The sequence below is a fragment of the Aquarana catesbeiana genome, linkage group LG09, assembly GCF_042186555.1.
Source record: "Aquarana catesbeiana isolate 2022-GZ linkage group LG09, ASM4218655v1, whole genome shotgun sequence".
Taxonomy (NCBI): domain Eukaryota; kingdom Metazoa; phylum Chordata; class Amphibia; order Anura; family Ranidae; genus Aquarana; species Aquarana catesbeiana.
In genome coordinates, this window is record NC_133332.1 from 166070334 (window position 1) to 166086239 (window position 15906).

General features: G+C 46.8%; 1 long non-coding RNA gene across 1 annotated transcript in view; it reads left to right on the plus strand.

The window, feature by feature from the left end:
• Positions 1–15906, plus strand: part of LOC141107252 (uncharacterized) — a 72978-nt gene that overhangs the window by 23026 nt on the left and 34046 nt on the right. Inside the window, exon 2 of the long non-coding RNA XR_012235838.1 lies at positions 503–620. This is a non-coding gene — a long non-coding RNA (uncharacterized lncRNA). The remainder of the gene's footprint in view (positions 1–502; positions 621–15906) is intronic.

The window sequence follows — 15906 nt, forward strand, 5'->3', positions numbered from 1 at the left end:
TAAAACCAATAGCATAAAACAGTGACAGCGTGTTCCATAGACCACAGCCTGTTCTACAAAAAGGTATATGAATACTTTTAATGTATATTAGAGACTGCTTCTTCCACAGGGCTTGCTGTGAGTTTTCTAGGGGTAGGAGAGATTTTCACATATAAACTGAAGGTGGAAAGCCCCTTTATGTACCTATACTCTTTGTTATAAATAGGCTTATTACACCAAAACGGTATAATATGACATGCACACTATTTGTAAATACAAATCTGTTTTTTTTTGTAATTAGGTAGAGCTTAGAACTGCTTATATTGTTTACTTCCATTAGTAAAGCCCAGTCCTGTACACTTCAGCTTATAAGAAAATCAGCTCAGGACATGTTTAATGAGTGGAGTCAATGGAAAATCAGGGTTAGGGGGAACATGATGTGTTTTTTCTTTAAAAAAAAAACCCAATAAGAAGCTCTAGCTGCTAGAAATAAGTATTATTTATGTGCAATTTTCTTTTCCAGAATCTCTGAAAAGACTGAAGAATGTAGTCTTGCAAAACAGGAGAAAGTCATCCCGTCAGTTTTTACATGATGTGAAGGACAAAGATAGACTTTGTTCTGGAATGCCAAGAGCTCTACTGTAAGTGGTGTTTTTAATATCCATCATTGCAGTGTTACCCTCACTAGGTCAGCTAAGCAGAAAGAACAATGCAAGGAAAGACAAGACATCAGAATAAATGCCACAAAACTGCATTAGGTCTGGTGTAACATGTTTTGCCTACAGGACTTCATCAAATATTAACATCATGAAAATGCTAGCTTGTGGCTTTTTTACATTATTTGGTATGCCCTTTGCATGCTTTTTATATTTAATTTTGTATTTCAAATGCATTTTGAAATTACCTATTCTTGTTTGTCAGGATAACAAAGCAAAAAACGTTTTGTAAATAATGGTGTACATTTCTTTAAAAAGTTGGAAATAAATGAAAAGCTGTGCAGTTAAATTTCATTGAATTTACCAGTATGCAGCATGTCTCCTTTGCACATGAGTAGGTAGTTGCCACCTTGTGGTGTGTTAGCAGTAGTGATGATAAAAATGTTGTAACGTTTATTAGTATTAGTATTACAGTATGTTGCAGCCCTTCATTTTCAAGTTTTGAATTGAAATTTGTTCCATAGTTTTGTCTTGATTAAGCTAATGATTTTGGTACCCAGGCATCTAAGCAGATGTGACCAATTTGGCTTTAGCTGTTTTTTAGAGATTGTAGATTACACTCCTTTGTATAATATGTATATATGAAGCCTAATCAGTAAAACATATGGAATAGGACTTAAAAAACACCATTCAGGTGTCAGTCTTTCCTTTCTTTGGACCTTCCACCAGTACTGACCATATCGTATTGTACATCAGTGAGGTCTATCCAACAGAAGTACCCACAGATGGTGATTTTTGAATGGTGTGATGTTTATTAGTGGGATGCGCAAACTCTGGACACAAATCCACAGGTCATTACTGTTTTAGATCGATTTTGATATATCCATGACAAAGGCATATACTTTATATTTCATAATGTTGGTTTTTGTTTCCCAAATGTTGTTTTCTTGTTTCTCTAGAAAAGAGTCTGCTAGTGGTGGAAATCCAAAACTAAGTGGAGAAAGACAATGCCTACTTGCCTTCCAACATATTAGTTAATAATTGGGGTTCTAAATTCATTCTGGATGCACATGAGACATTTGCCTTTCACAAAAAATCCCACACAGAGATCTAGGCAAAGCAAGGAGAACATAAATCTACAATTGTCATAAGTCAGGGGGAAAAGTGAAAAATGCCTATGCATCTGGCTTATCAGTTCTCTTTTCCATACAACTATCAACCTATCACCTTGGACAATAGAATTGGTGCTTGCTGCATGCATTTTAGGCCCCATTCACACATAGCCCATGGAAAATGCGCCAAAATGCACATTTCAAAAATGCCCAAGGCTCACTGCAATTGGCATGTTTGTTGGATGTAGGGCAGCCCATTTAAGTGAAAGGGCTTCCCTATGCTGTTGCATGACAAAAATGCAAAAAAAAGCGCTAAACAAAAGCAAAGCGATGCAATGCGTCTTGAAGGTATGAATAGGGCCTGAAAAAGGGCCAGTAATATCTACCCTGGGTCCATCATCATAGCTACATAGGTTGAAAAAAGTCACATGTCCTATAAGTTTAGCCAAAAAACAAAAATAAATAAATAATAATGAAAACACTACAGCATCACAATCCATAACCTGCAGTTAAGAAAACGAAGGTAAACCCTCTTACAAAGCTTTGTCCAAATTGCTCTTAAAAAAAAATCCTGATCTCCGAAAGGTAAACATTCTAAGGTGCTATTTCTTATTAATATTAATAGCAATTTTATTTTGTCCACGAGTAAAGATATCTAGAACCTTTCTGAAGCAATCTACTGAGTTGGTTAGAACTTTAGAAGTCTATTGCATATTTTCACAGCTTACCGTAAAAAAGGTTAAACCTCTTTTCCTCCTGGTATAAAGAGTGCTCCCTGGTCTTTTGTACCTTAGCCATGTCAGCTCTTGCACCTGCACATCCCTTATAGACCAATTTTTTTACATTTACATTACAATTTTTACATTTCTGCTAGGGACATGTTTATTCAGCAATAACTTTGCCATTGCTAATGATAAATTAATCCATACATGTTTTTTTTTTAGGACAAACAAGGCTTTCTTTTGTTTATATTGGTTTGCTCAATCTATTGATAAAAGATGTAAAAGAACATTTAAAAACATTTTTTCTATTCTGAAAATGGGGTTACTGTATATAAAAAGTATAGATGTTATTTTTTAATTTGTCCTATTTACAATGACACTTTTTTTTAAAAATTTTGTACATTTTTAATGTGACATAAAAAATGAACAAACAAAATGAATAAAAAAACAAAAAAAGGTAAAAAAATGTTTTTTAAAAATAGAAACACAAAATAGCAGAAAAAATTATAGCTTTTGGGAGAAGGGAACAAAGGAGTTAATTAGGGCTGATTATAATTACTTAGGAATTAATAAAAGGTTTTGAAGCCCTACCCTGCAGGAGCCGTTTGGTAATTTGGGCTCCCTGTTCTGCACCTCGACTTCAACACCATCGGCCCCTCTGACACACCTGGTTGAATGAAAGTTTCTGCAAGCACTTATAAGAAGGTATAAATACCTTTAACGCGGCTGTGAATTAACACCAGGAAATAAACATAAAACCGTGTAGTGGTAAATTAACTCAATGTATTAGTGCAGGTTAGAATAAATGGTGGTTTGGGCACAAATGAACACACAGAAGGTAGGTTGAGTTACAGTCTGCTAAACAGTATAATCACTATGCAAGATAACTTAGGGTAGAGTTCTGTACCACTAGACTGGGAATAACTCATGAATCAGCAAAGTCTGCATTAACAGTGCATATAAGCATTAACTACAATGTGAATAATTATACTATAACTAGTCTAGAGTGCACTTTAGGAGAACAGCTAGGATATGGTGCAATGTCCCCCGAGAGGTACCTTTTAGCATAAACAATAAGCCTCTGTGTAACAGATGCAAAGGGACAGTTTTTTGCCCTAACTCTTCAGCCGGCTAGCATTTGGGCCCAGTTGTACCATTGGTGCACATGAGAATAGTTCCAGTCAAGCAGGCAGGCAGCAAAAAGGTTACTAGATGGCTGTATGGTCAGTTCCTAAAGGGCTCAGTCTCTCTCTCTTTAGCAGACGATAGTAACTCATAAAAACAGTTCACCAGTCCTAGCAGTATTGCAGCTTACCATCTGGTCACACACAGCAATTAGTCCACTCTGCTCTGCATTTAGGTGACTTTGGCTGTCGGCACACCTGTACTCAGCATATCAGATCCTGCTCAGGCCGCTGATGCAGCAGTGGTGGTGCACACTGGACAATGATGTGCACTCTTCAGGCTCTCTCATGGCAAGAGCAAGCTGTGTACAGCTTGACAAAATGCAGCCCTTTCCCTTCCCCCTGGCAATCTCCTTCAGGGAAATGCAGTTCAAATGCTCTTGATTACAGTAGAGTCTCTCTCCGCTGGACCACAATCCCCACAGTGTAATGCTGCCTGATTCAGTCTACTGAACTCTTCCTGTTAAACAGTTCCCTCCTCTTGCTGATATAGCTGCTAACCAGTTCAGCACTGCAGAACAGCAGCTAGATGCAGCCAATGTCTCTATTCTTAGCCAAGCACCTGGCTACAGTTAATTAGGAACAACTATTCATTTTAAAAAAATGTAACTTGAAAAGTTGCAGCATATGCAAATCAAAGTTCACCCCTATGATCTGCAGATGAATGAAACAGAGTATATACAAAGTAACAACTTGTTGTAAACACTGATCTGAAGGTGAATTTTTGACAGCAGTCCATAGAGCTATACTAGAACTATAATTGCTGGTAAAAGTGGTGTGGGTAGAGACAGTAGGGAGGGAGAGATTGGACATGCTATGTGTGCCCTGTGTGTGTACTTTGATTAAGTTTTTTTGGGCATATGTAGCACACCCAAGGCACAACACTGGTTGTGGTGAACAACTTTCCACCAAGTTTACTATGTGGACTATTTATATTCTTACACAAGCTGATCAGTGGCGGCTCATGGCGGGGAGTGGGTTCGGTGCTGCCAGAGCCATGCTCGCGAGGGGAGTGGGTTCAGTGCTGCCAGAGTTGCGCTTGCGGGAAAGTTGGGTGCTACCAGAGCCGTGAGTGAGGGGGGCAGTGGGCACAGTGGCTCCACATAATGGGCACAGGTGGCTGCATTTGACGGGCACAAGTGGCTGCATATGATGGGCACAAGTGGCTGCATTTCATGGGCACAAGTGGCTGCCTATGATGGGCACAGTGGCTGCATATGATGGGCACAAGTGGCTGCATTTGATGGGCACAAGTGGCTGCATATGATGGGCACAAGTGGCTGCATATGATGGGCACAGTGGCTGCACAGTGGCTGCATGGCGGGGAGTGGGTTCGGTGCTGCCAGAGCCATGCTCACGAAGGGAGTGGGTTCAGTGCTGCCAGAGCTGCGCTCGCGCGGGGGGGGGGTTGGGTGCTACCAGAGCTGCGAGTGAGGGGGGCTCGGTGGGCACAGTGTCTGCACATAATGGGTACAGGTGGCTGCGTATGATGGGCACAAGTGGCTGCATTTGATGGGTTCAGTGCTGCCAGAGCTGCGCTCGCGGGGAAGTTGGGTGCTACCAGAGCCGTGAGTGGGGGGGGCGGTGGGCACAGTGGCTCCACATAATGGGCACAGGTGGCTGCATTTGACAGGCACAAGTGGCTGCATTTGATGGACACAAGTGGCTGTATATGATGGGCACAGTGGCTGCGTTTGATGAGCACAATGGCTGCATTTGATGGGCAAAATGGCTGCATATGATGGGCACAAGTGGCTGCATTTGATGGGCACAAGTGGCTGCATATGATGGGCACAAGTGGCTGCATATGATGGGCACAGTGGCTGCACAGTGGCTGCATGGCGGGGAGTGGGTTCGGTGCTGCCAGAGCCATGCTCACGAAGGGAGTGGGTTCAGTGCTGCCAGAGCTGTGCTCGCGGGGGGGGGGGGTTGGGTGCTACCAGAGCTGCGAGTGAGGGGGGCTCGGTGGGCACAGTGTCTGCACATAATGGGTACAGGTGGCTGTGTATGATGGGCACAAGTGGCTGCATTTGATGGGTTCAGTGCTGCCAGAGCTGCGCTCGCGGGGAAGTTGGGTGCTACCAGAGCCGTGAGTGGGGGGGGCGGTGGGCACAGTGGCTCCACATAATGGGCACAGGTGGCTGCATTTGACAGGCACAAGTGGCTGCATTTGATGGGCACAAGTGGCTGTATATGATGGGCACAGTGGCTGCGTTTGATGAGCACAATGGCTGCATTTGATGGGCAAAATGGCTGCATATGATGGGCACAAGTGGCTGCATTTGACAGGCACAAGTGGCTGCATATGATGGAACAAGTGGCTGCATTTGATGGGCACAAGTGGCTGCCTAAGATGGGCACAGTGGCTGCATATGATGGGCACAAGTGGCTGCATATGATGGGCACAAGTGGCTGCATTTGACGGGCACAAGTGGCTGAATTTGATGGGCACAAATGACTGCCTCTGATGGGCACAAGTGGCTGAATTTGATGGGCACAAGTGGCTACCTCTGATGGGCACAAGTGGCTGCATATGATGGGCATAGTGGCTGCATATGATGGGCACACGTGGCTGCATATGATGGTCACAATGGCTGCATATGATGGGCACAGTGGCTACATATGATGGGCACAGTGGCTGCGTTTGATGGGCACAATGGCTGCACTTAATGGGCACAGTGGCTGCATTTGATGGGCACAAGTGGCTGCATATGATGGGCACAAGTGGCTGCATTTGACGGGCACAAGTGGCTGCATATGATGGGCACAAGTGGCTGCATTTGACGGGTACAAGTGGCTGCATTTGATGGGCACAAGTGGCTGCATATGATGGGCACAAGTGGCTGCATATGATGGGCACAGTGGCTGCATATGATGGGCACAAGTGGCTGCATATGATGGGCACAGTGGCTGCATTTGATGGGCACAACGGCTGCATTAGAGGGGCACAATGAGGCTGCAATTGATAGGGGGGTTTCAGTATTTTTCAGTGGGGGGGAGTGGGTTCAGTGCTGCCAGACCCGTGCTCGCAGGGGGTTGGGTGCTACCAGAGCTGCGAGTGGGGGGGTCTCAGTGGGCACAGTGTCTGCACATAATGGGCACAGGTGGCTGCGTATGATAGGCACAAGTGGCTGCATTTGATGGGCACAAGTGGCTGTATATGATGGGCACAGTGGCTGCGTTTGATGAGCACAATGGCTGCATTTGATGGGCACAAGTGGCTGCATATGATGGGCACAATTGGCTGCATTTGACAGGCACAAGTGGCTGAATTTGATGGGCACAAGTGGCTACCTCTGATGGGCACAAGTGGCTGCATATGATGGGCACAGTGGCTGCATATGATGGGCACAGTGGCTGCATATGATGGGCACACATGGCTGCATATGATGGCCACAATGGCTGCATATGATGGGCACAGTGGCTGCATATGATGGGCACAGTGGCTACATATGATGGGCACAGTGGCTGCGTTTGATGGGCACAATGGCTGCACTTAATGGGCACAGTGGCTGCATTTGATGGGCACAATGGCTGCATTAGATGGGCACAGTGAGGCTACAATTAATGGGGGGAGTTTCAGTATTTTCAGCGGGGGGAGTGGGTTCAGTGCTGCCAGAGCCGCGCTCGCGGGGGGTTGGGTGCTACCAGAGCCGCGAGGGGGGGGGCTCGGTGGGCACAGTGGCTGCACATAATGGGCACAGGTGGCTGCGTATGATGGGCACAAGTGGCTGTATTTGATGAGCACAAGTGGCTGCATTTGATGGGCACAAGTGGCTGTATATGATTGGCACAGTGGCTGCGTTTGATGAGCACAATGGCTGCATTTGATGGGCAAAATGGCTGCATATGATGGACACAAGTGGCTGCATTTGACAGGCACAAGTGGCTGCATATAATGGGCACAAGTGGCTGCATTTGATGGGCACAAGTGGCAGCCTAAGATGGGCACAGTGGCTGCATATGATGGGCACAAGTGGCTACATATGATGGGCACAAGTGGCTGCATTTGACATGCACAAGTGGCTGAATTTGATGGGCACAAGTGGCTACCTCTGATGGGCACAAGTGGCTGCATATGATGGGCACAGTGGCTGCATATGATGGGCACAAGTGGCTGCATATGATGGGCACACATGGCTGCATATGATGGCTACAATGGCTGCATATGATGGGCACAGTGGCTGCATATGATGGGCACAGTGGCTACATATGATGGGCACAGTGGCTGCGTTTGACGGGCACAATGGCTGCACTTAATGGGCACAGTGGCTCCATTTGATGGGCACAATGGCTGCCTTTGATAGGCACAGTGAGGCTGCAATTGATGGGGGGGTTTCAGTATTTTTCAATTTGTTTGCACCCCCCCAAAAAAATTTTGAGCACCAGCCGCCACTGAAGCTGATGATATCTTGCCTCTACGATATATATATACTATAAACTATTTATAAAGCTGAGATCCTCCAGCTATGAAGAAAGATTAGCTAAACTGAATTATATTTATGAATTTATTATTGAGCTAGAGGACGCAGATTCTATTATGTGACAGCCTGTTTAACTGAGTGCTTAAGTGGATATACTTGAGGAATTACAGAATTCATAGCAGAGCATCCCTACAGCAGAAGAAAAACTAAACATAGAACAATATGTTCAGTACACGAATATGGTTAGTGTTATAGCATTATATTTAATACTACCATCATCTGAGTGAATGCTTCACTTAAATTGTTTGTATTTTGAGGCAGTAGAGCCTGCCAAACGTGGTCTGTTGTATAAATTTTGCCACACTGCAACCATGCTTGTTTGAACTAACATGGCCAGTCTTGAAGCAGGTTGGTATGGGGCTGTAAAACCATGACTCTACCCCCTATTTTAATGCCCCCTAGCTGCCCATGTATATGAAGCCCAACTGACATCATATACTGTTTAGGCTGAAGCTTATCCCTTTGAAACCAAGTAGACTCAAAAATGCCAATTTTAGGCAAATTACAATTTTGGGCCTCTTTTACATGGGAAGCCAGAGTATGGTAAAAACAGTCAGTTGAACTGCAGTTTTACTGCTCCTGACGTCCCATCTAAAACTTACTATACAGCAAATTTTGAATAGCTTCTTGAATTGACAGGCTGTCAAACTCGTCCATTCAAGTCAATGTGGTTTGCGGCTGTGGTACTTTAAGAAAAATCTTCCTTAGGCAAAAAAAAAAAAAAAAAGGTCTTCAAGGTTCCCTGATGAAGTCACGTGATGTGACGATATGTGCCGGGATTGGAGCAATAGGTATCACTGGGATTTGATGGAAGGATATGAGCGTGACGCTCATGGATTGTTGCAGTTTGCTATTTTAAAAAACGTGAGCTTGTTTATCTTGTTTGTTACAATAAATTTTCTTAAATCGGATTACGCTATGCTCACCTTTCTTTCCTATGTTTAAACCCTACATACTGAGATTATTAGCGAAGGGACTCGGACACTAGGTATTACCAGGATTGAATGGAATCATACGAGCTCGGCGCTCGTGGATTCTTGCCTTTTTGTCACATTTTTAAAAAGTGAGTGCATCTATTTTTGTCTGTCACACTATACCCCCTTTTAATGGGATTACGCTATGGGCATTTTTTTCTTTTATGCTTAAACCCCGCATATCGAGACCAGGGCCGGTACAAGGCAGGGGCGGAAGGGGCAGATGCCCTGGGCGATACAGTTTACTGCAGGGAGGGGGGGCAAGGGTGACGTGGGCTTCTAAAAACTGGCTGTGTATGCGATTGTACACACCAGCCGCTAATAGCTGCAGTTGCAACACTGAGTGACTGCAGTGTGTATTGCACAAATAAGCAAAGCAGATGATTGCAGCTTAATTAACTCTGTAGATTTAGGGGGGGGGGGTTTTGGAGGTGGTTGAGGGGAGGCTAATTACCAATGGTATTACATTTCAGTAATGTACAGCATGGAGGGGGGTTAATGTATTGCCATTGGTCACTGATGCATTAGTGACCAGTAGCAGTTAATTAACCCCTGTGTGCTGCATTGGTGGCACCAGTATCAGTATTATGCTGCAGCATGAAGGGGTTAATGAACACTGATACTGGTGCCACTAATGCAGCACAAAGGGGTTAATTAACTGCTAATGGTCACTAATGCATCAGTGACCAATGGCAATACATTAACCCCCCCTCCATGCTGTACATTACAAATTGGGTCAAACACCAGTGATAAGAACAAAGTCCCAATTACTCAATTGCATGGACCTCCTATCACATGTAAGCGCATAGGGATCAAAACAAGCTGGCTGGCTAATCACAGCTACCCGTCCTTCCGGGATTCGAGAAGTGCAGTGACGTCAGGTGATGGAGCGAATCCCGGAAGGACAGGTAGCTGCGATTAGCCAGCCAGCTTGTTTTGATCCTTATGCAATTACATGTTTTTGCTGTAAAAGCAAAATTTTATACTTTAAATAAAGTTTTTAAATAATTTTACAGTATGGCTAGCAAGCCTTTTTGTATTTTGGGGACCATCTGTGATATTGTTTCCTGGATGGTGGGTCCACTTGCCATAAGGGGTTCTTTGGATGGTTAAAGGACCTGGTTGGGTTTAGAGCCACAAGTGTCACTGACCTTCCCTGATAGGAGGTCTGTGCAATCTGGTAAGCAAGCACTTTATCTATGGTGGAGGGTACTGTCACAGGATCACTCAATTGAAGGTGGTGGATGGTGCGGATGTTACCAAAGAACTTTTTTATCACATTGAGACTTTGTTTTTATCACTGGTGCTTGACTCAATATTAATTAGCGCAACTCTGTTTATGTATTTATGATTTGGGACTGTGTTATATCTCACAGTAGAATTTGCGGCTGCTTTAGATGTTCGTGTTTATTTTAGAATAATTAGCGCCGTTTTTTGCTTTATTTGATGCATATTACAAATGCCATTGGTAATTAACCACTTGCCGACCCATCACAGTACATATACTGCTATGGGGTGGCAGCTACAGGCGTATGATGCTGCCTGTTTCAGGGTGTCGGGCGCATGCTCCCACCCACCTACTCACCTGTGATTTGACACATCAGGACTGTCAGCAGATTCCAGCCAATGATTCATGGCTGGGACATGCTGATCGGCTGTGTCAAATCACAGCCCAGAACTCTGTGTTGACAATCAATACAGGGGCTCTTTACAGAGGGAATGATCACTTTTTTTCTTTTCCCTGCAAAGCACTGACTCTTTGTTTATACGGTGGGGGGGGCGCAGTTTGCCATCTTCGCCCTGGGCACCAAATGACCTTGTCCCGGCACTGACCGAGACTACTAGAGAAGGACTCATTAATTAAATCAAGAGGAACATCTGAAGACTGCCACCTGTGATTGATTCATGCTGTATACCTTATGGCAGTAAGGTGAGGGGCTTGCACATACACAAGTGCCATCACAGAAGATTGGCTAGGCACCGTTTTTTTGCTGTTTCACGGTGGAGGGATTCACTTTCTATGTGGAAAACTGTCACAGTATATTTTTCAGGATCACATTGTTTAAATCGTTGGATTTTCTAATATTTTACTTGGACTGCACCTTTCATTGTTTATTCAGTTGTGCACATTGGACTTTGTCACTTTGTTTCATTTGTTCAATATTTGTGTAGCACCCTCTACCAATAGGTAGGTGCTAGTAATAGGATTTTTACTAGGAGACTGTCAGCACAGATTTAGGCAGGCCTATGCTGCAAGCTAGGCCTGTCTGTTTTGATCTGGGGGCAGGGAGTGGTTAGAGTAGCAGTGGGTGTGGCCACCTGTGCTCTAGTTCTGAGGCTCCTCCCCTGCTTCCAGGGAGAATGTTCTGGAAGAGGGACAGGGTCTGGAACTGGAGTAGCGGGCAGCTCATGTGGGAGCCCTGACCAATCCCCAACTGGAATTGGCAGGGGACGGGCCTCCTATATAAGCTGAGGTAACATGTCACTGGGGAGAGTTGTCGACTGAGTGAAGTGGAGAATGGAATAATAGACAGCAGCAGGAGGGCACCCCCATCTGGGGGGGTGCACTGATCACAGGAGGAGGCATACTGTGAGGGAACTTCGCCTTTACACGGTCATTGGCGATGTCCTTATCATTACACAGTGATCGATAAGGAACTCCTGGAGCAGAGGGGGAGGTGAAGCTGTCAGAACGTATGGTCAGGTCAAGTTCTCCATCAAGGACTCAGGGCAGAGAAAGGTTGGTGAGTGTACCACAGTGGAGGGCTGGATGTGCCAGGAAGTCTGTGAGGGAACTTTGATTTACACGGTCAAAACCAGCAAAAAACTGTTCACTCCCAAGTGATATATGGGAGTCTGGCAGCGGGGTGAATTGGTGGATGTTTGTTACTAGTGGCAACTCCACCCCTACATTTGGAGGTCAAACCGAGATCCGCCTTCACGGTTAACCTGCTGGCCGTCGCCCCTAGCAACTGCAAAAAGCCAGGGGGGGGACTTTGCCTGTTTTGCCAAGTTTGGGGTACAATGAGGAAATTACTATGCTTGCTCTCACAAATTTACTTTTGCCACATGCTGTTGCCCGTAGCAACCAAACCCAAACTTGTCGCCAAGTGCTGTTGTCCATAGCAACCATCCAGGATCACTCACCCTGCACTCAGTTGTCTCAATGGACACTCACCACCACGATAAGCCCTGCAACCAGTGACTGTAACCATGTGCTATCACCTGTGACAACCACGGGGAGAGATCGCGCTCCGGATTACAAATATGTCCAGCACTCTGCAAGGCTCGGGCATTGTACACTGTATTGCAGAGAGAAAAAAAATTTTGACTTTATTAATCCTGCTTAACACAGTAAAAGGAGTTGTGGATGTCTGCTGTTGCCCCTAGTAACGGTATGCAACGAAGGGGTGTCTATGACGGGATGCTGCACGGTCAGTCCCACACAGTAGAATATCACAGGAGAGACTTTACTATGTTAAATTGTGATATAGTGTATAGTAATATTATAATGGTGTATAGTTTGCCTGCCTTCATTTCCAGCTTCTGTGACGCAGTTTTAAAACTAAAACTGGACAGTGCCTGCAATTCATAAGCATACTAGAGTGCACATTGTCTGAAGCCTGCTTACAGTCCTTCACACGCTGAACCAACGAGCGCGTGGGCGGAGTCACGCCCCAGTGGAGAACAGTGAGGGGATCAGCATACTGCATGCCAGACACAAGGCAGATGAAGATGGCGGAGGGTGATCGGAGGATGCCCGCTGTATAGCGACTACCTGAAATTCAGGACCGGGTGCTAGTCGACACTGGCATCCGACTGGAGCTCTGTGGAGGACTTGCTTTGGGGGAAATCAGAGGAGTGGAGCGGTTATGTATGCTGTGCCCCAGGTGCCGCCTACCTACGATCGGAGTCAACGCCTGGGCCCGGTGTGGTCACTGTGGGGGGCCACTAACCCGCTTAGGGCCGGTGCAGCAGGAGGGCGCCCCCATCTGGGGGGGTGCGCTGATCACAGGAGGAGGCCCGGGAACTTCACCTTTACACGGTCATTGGAGATGTCCTTATCATTACATGGTGATCGATAAGGAACTCCTGGAGCAGAGGGGCAGGTGAAGCTGTCAGAACGTATGGTCCGGTCAAGTTCTCCATCAAGGACTCAGGGCAGAGAAATTTTGGTGAGCGTACCACAGTGGAGGGCTGGATGTGCCAGGAAGTCTGTGAGGGAGCTTTGCTTTTACACGGTCATTAGTAAAGTCCTCGTCATTACACGGTCAATGATGAGGAGTCCTGGATCAGAGGAGAGACTGTGGGGATATGTGTCAAATCAATGTGGCCTGAGGGCACAGAATTTGCAAGCTGGGCTGGCAGGGAACAGTAGTCCACCATCCAACATGTGCTTTTAAACTACTAGGCCTCCGGGGAGAGGTGCTACAGTCCTCTTGCCTAGTAGCAGTGAACATTCAAAGCCAGCTTAAGGAACTATTCAGAGTGGGTCTTTCTTGCTTACAGAAGAAGATGTGGCATTAAATTACATTAGTAACTTAAGGATAAGTTTGTGCAGGAGGAGAGGATTTCTGGGAACATCACCCTTACACGGTCAAGAGTGATGTCCTCATCCTTACACGGTCATGGGTGATTAAATACTGGAAGCAATAGTCTGCGGGAGTGAAGCAGAGGAGGAGCAATAGTCTGCATGGTGATGCAGGAGAAAGATCTGTTGAACAATGCACATCATTTCTTCCAGCTCAAACTATTTGTAAATCTGAATAATCTCTAAATATGATGGCGAAATAAACTATTCTATGGGCATCCCATATACCCTTTTTCCCCAACCAAGTTGTATGTAGGGTTGCCACCTTTTCTTCAAGCCAAACCCGAACACTTTTACGTCGCACAGCAATTTTTTTGTAGTACACTCTATAGAATTGTAAAATACCTGGGACACCTCTTGGGTTACCCAATGAGAGTAGTAATGAGGTGTACTACGGTGAACAGTGGCTGTGGCCAAATTGCATTAAGAGTGGGGGGGGACTTAAAGGGGCATGGTTAAATAAAACAAAAGCATTTGTGTACACATAAAATGTGATTTGATTAATAAAAGAATTGTCAGTTAAAATATGAAACTAGCCCACCTTAAAAGTGGACACTGTCAGCCAGTAGAGCAGTGGACGGTGTCAGTAGGGCAGTGGACGATGTCAGTAGAGCAGTGGACGGTGTCAGTAAGGCAGTGGACGGTGTCAGTAGGGCAGTGGACGGTGTCAGTAGAACAGTGGACGGTGTCAGTAGAGCAGTGGACGGTGTCAGTAGGGCAGTGGACGGTGTCAGTAGAGCAGTGGACGGTGTCAGTAGAGCAGTGGACGGTGTCAGTAGAACAGTGGACGGTGTCAGTAGAACAGTGGACGGTGTCAGTAGAACAGTGGACGGTGTCAGTAGAGCAGTGGACGGTGTCAGTGGGGCAGTGGACGGTGTCAGTGGGGCAGTGGACGGTGTCAGTTGGGCAGTGGACGGTGTCAGTAGAGCAGTGGACGGTGTCAGTAGGGCAGTGGACGGTGTCAGTAGGGCAGTGGACGGTGTCAGTAGAGCAGTGGACGGTGTCAGTAGAGCAGTGGACGGTGTCAGTAGGGCAGTGGATGGTGTCAGTAGAGCAGTGGACGGTGTCAGTAGGGCAGTGGACGGTGTCAGAAGAGCAGTGGACGGTGTCAGTAGAGCAGTGGACGGTGTCAGTAGGGCAGTGGACGGTGTCAGTAGGGCAGTGGACGGTGTCAGTAGGGCAGTGGATGGTGTCAGTAGAGCAGTGGACGGTGTCAGTAGGGCAGTGGATAGTGTCAGTAGGGCAGTGGATGGTGTCAGTAGGGCAGTGGAACGTAACAGATTAAATATCAGACAGTGTCTGTGCCCCCCCAATAGAGAACTCCATTACAGCGAGACAAAAAAAACCCTTACCTTCCAGGAGCCGCTGCAAAGATGTATGTGTGTGAACCTGTTAGGGGAGGAGTCTGTAATACCATGCTTTCTCCTGCAAAAGTGTCCCTGTTTGCTAGGATACCAGTTCAGTGGCCCTCCATTCACTGTCTCTGGCGGCATTGGCGCCAGCGGCTGGGTGGGAGAGAGAGAGCGCACAGATAGTGCAGTGTGACCCGGCTGCAGGACATTAGCCCCGCTGAAGCTGGGGGAAGTGCGTGCTGTTTGGGGGTAGCTGACAGAGGAGGGGGTGGCTGACAGAGGAAGGGGGCTGACAGCTGACAGAGAGGAGGGGGGCTGACAGCTGACAGAGAGGAGGGGGCTGACAGAGGAGGGGGTGGCTGACAGAGGAGGGGGGCAGACAGAGAGGAGGAGGGGGCTGACAGAGAGGAGGAGGGGGCTGACAGAGGAGAGGGGGGGCTGACAGAAGAGGAGGGGGGGCTGACAGAAGAGGGGGGGGCTGACAGAGGAAGGGGGCTGACAGCTGACAGAGGAGGGGGTGGCTGACAGAGGAGGGGGGCAGACAGAGAGGAGGAGGGGGCTGACAGAGAGGAGGAGGGGGCTGACGAAGAGGAGGGGGGGCTGACAGAAGAGGAGGGGGGCTGACAGAGAGGAGGGGGACAGAGAGGAGGAGGGGGCTGACAGAGAAGAGGAGGGGGCTGACAGAGAGGAGGAGGGGGCTGACAGAGGAAGGGGGGTGGCTGACAGAGGAGGGGGGCAGACAGAGAGGAGGAGGGGGCTGACAGAGAGGAGAAGGGGGCTGACAGAGAGGAGGAGGGGGGCTGACAGAGAGGAGGAGGGGGGGCTGACAGAGAGGAGGAGGGGGGCTGACAG